Genomic DNA, 3,436 nt, shown 5'->3' on the forward strand with positions numbered 1-3,436 from the left:
CAGCTTGTTTTAAATATAAAAATGAACGTTAGATATGGTGTAATAAGGGTTAGTGGTGGTTTGTAGCAGCTTGTTTTAAATATAAAAATGAACGTTAGATATGGTGTAACAAGGGTTAGTGGTGGTTTGTAGCAGCTTGTTTTAAATATAGAAATGAACGTTAGATATGGTGTAACAAGTGTTAGTGTTGGTTTGTAGCAGCTTGTTTTAAATATAAAAATGAACGTTAGATATGATGTAATGTGAGTTAACAGTGGTTTGTACCTTCTTGTTTGCGCGTAAGGCGCGCGACTCGTAATCCGAGGGTCGCGGGTTCGCGCCCGCGTCGCGCTAAACATGCTCGCCCTCCCAGCCGTGGGGGCGTTATAATATGACGGTCAATCCCACTTTTCGTTGGTAAAAGAGTAGCCCAAGAGTTGGCGGTGGGTGGTGATGACTAGCTGCCTTCCCTCTGGTCTTACACTGCTAAATTAGGGACGGTTAGCACAGATAGCCCTCGAGTAGCTTTGTGCGAAATTCCAAAAAAACAAACAAAACAAACAAGCTTCTTGTTTTCAGTTTTCCGTTACGCGATTGACCTAGAAATATAATTGTTGGTCGTTCAGAAAACCCAGAAAGAAATAGTTTTTTCTCCTAAAAAGCTAAATAGCCTTCTTTGTTAAGCCTAACATTGCTTTGATGTTGTTATTACGAATTTGTAATCTTTATTCAAAAATTCTCTTTAAGTGCGCTATTTTAATGAGCACGTGTTTAATTTGCGGATTCGCTAATTGCTAAATCTCAGAGTAGAACACTAACGAACACATGATTTCCACGTGGGCTTCTCTAGTTGCCAAATTCCGGACTATATCATTAATAAGAACGTGTTTTCCTTGCGGTTTCGCTAATTGCCAAATCCTATAGATCAATGCGTGAATTCAGTTACTCTTCTCACTGCAGAAAAAATATCCGGAGCGTATGACTTTGCAGAAAAGTTTTGATATTTAAATTTTGTGTTTGTTTGGAATTAAGCACAAAGCTATGCGTAGGGCTATCTGTGCTCTGCCCACCACGGATATCGATACCGGTGTGATTTCGCAGGTATATTGCTGTGTCACAGGAGAGGGCATGATATTTAGTTACACAACAACCTAGTCTACTCATGGTTGTTAACCCCGAGCCATATCAGGACTCAAATGTCTTTTTTTTTTTTTTTACACTTATTTTTACGACCTCATTTTAGGGAGAATGTAAGTTGACGGAGGCTAATGTTAAATCTGACTGCTGTACCTTCCTAGAGATGACGCCCAGCCCTATGTTGTTATATGTACATGATAAAAATAAGTCGTCGTCGTTGTTGTTTTTATAATACGAATTAAACATCAGTCTACATAAAATCTATTACAAGTGAAAAATAAATCCCCCATGGCAGTTTCTGTTTTATTTTAGCTCTGAATCAGTTGGTCATTCATCCACACCGTTTGGAGCATGCGGCTTTACCTTTGGTGTTACATATAGGTCTACCACAATTCCAGGCCCACAAGTGGCTTGTGGTAAAATTCCTACTCAAAACAGGAGTCGGTTCTTGGAAAAGCGCTATCTCGGTTTATTTGTTACTGGCCATGCTGTCACCCTCCTGCACATTTTATTGTGAAGTCATCGTGAAGTAGAGGTTTATTGATTACTTATATATGACTTAACTATTTCAGTATCTGACAGCCAAACAAGGCAGTAATTACAGTCAGTGCAGTTGGTTTGGGTTTCTAATTGTGTTCAATGCAAAATCATTGGGTTCTTCCAAATTCTGATGCTTTCACCAGTCTCATTTAGAGAATAATAACCTGGTATAACTTTGGTGTTCCTCCTTGTAACCACATTTAACAATTGAGTAGGGTTGGACAACTAGTCTCGTCAACTAACGCCGATAATTCCATGTGCTGCTTAATCATGACGCCCAGATAAAACTCGTCATGACGATGCTTTAAAAAGCCAGTGTTTAGACGTTACTTCTGTGGCTTTTAAGATAGAATATATTTCATTTTCCTCAAATGATATCATAGCTGGGTGGCGTCAAAGAGACGGACCTATGACACATTCAGATAAAGCTTATTAACACGTACAAACGAGTTTGTATGTTTACTCTTTAATATTTAGTTCCTTTAAAAATAATAAATTATTTCTCTTCTTCTGCGTGAAACGTCAGAAGTTACAGGAAAACAATAAGAATGTGATGTACTCTTCAATTCAAAATGGAATAACAGTTCGGTGTAATATCCCAAAGACATTATGATGGTTAAACCATTCGTTGTAATGTACCGTAGATATTGCGATGAGAAAACCATTCGCTTTCGCTGTAATGTCCCAAAGTGATTTTGATTATACAACTATTCGCTCTGAAGTGCCATAGATAATTTAATGGCAAAAAAGTTTAATGTAATGTACCAAAGACATTAAGATGAGAAAACTAAACCATTCCCAAAGATATTTTGATGGCAAAACCACTCGCTGTGATGTACTACAGATACTGTGATGGAAAACCATTAGCTATGATGTCTCAACGACATTGTGAGTAGGACATGTTGCTTATTTCATAACAATTATACTTGTAATACCTATTTATAACCTGTATTACCTATTTCAAGTGGCAGGTTACGAAAAGAAGGTTAGGCATCATATAAGGTTATAATATATAACTATTATACTAATAAGCTGAAGTAATGGTCCTGTTTTCCGTCTGTATTTCAAATAGTCAAGCTATATTTTAATAGCATGATTTGATGCTTGTCTTAAAAGGGAAGTTTCATGTATTAAAACTCACAGTCATCATTAAACCTTGTACAAATCCTGTAGTAATATTCTCTGTCATAAAAAAAACTACAAACAGTGTGACGTGTTACAATATATAGGTAGCTAATAAATAAATATTTATAATAACTTACGAACAATGTTATTTTTCAACTTGCACATCACAAATTAAATGACGTCGTTAGCGAAACGTTTTGTACTAAATCCCAATTATTTGATGTGCTGGTTACTCTAGGGGTTGTTTTTACCATATTCTGTTCCAATACACCTAGACATGAGTTGGACTGAGAGGAAACAGTTTTACTGAATAAAGTAAATTATAAGTGGAGTTACCTTACTTCTATTAAAGTAGAGACATTACCGTTTCTGAGTTAACATAAATAACGCCTACTGGTGTTAGTTCGCTTCAAAGAAACAGAGTAAACCAACTCGCACGTGATAAACGATACATTAGGATTATTCCGAGTAACAGACTAATTAAGGTTTAACACAAAGGTTCGAAAATTAAAAGTACCCAGCGAGACAGTTTACGTAAATTAAGAGACTGATGAAATACCCCTATAATTACTAGTTACTGTCTTCTAAACAAGGAACGTATCCGCCCATTGTGGGCTCATTCGAGCCCTGCCCTTCTTGTCGTTCAACCGGTGAT

The sequence above is a fragment of the Tachypleus tridentatus genome, chromosome 5 (assembly GCF_004210375.1).
Source record: "Tachypleus tridentatus isolate NWPU-2018 chromosome 5, ASM421037v1, whole genome shotgun sequence".
Taxonomy (NCBI): domain Eukaryota; kingdom Metazoa; phylum Arthropoda; class Merostomata; order Xiphosura; family Limulidae; genus Tachypleus; species Tachypleus tridentatus.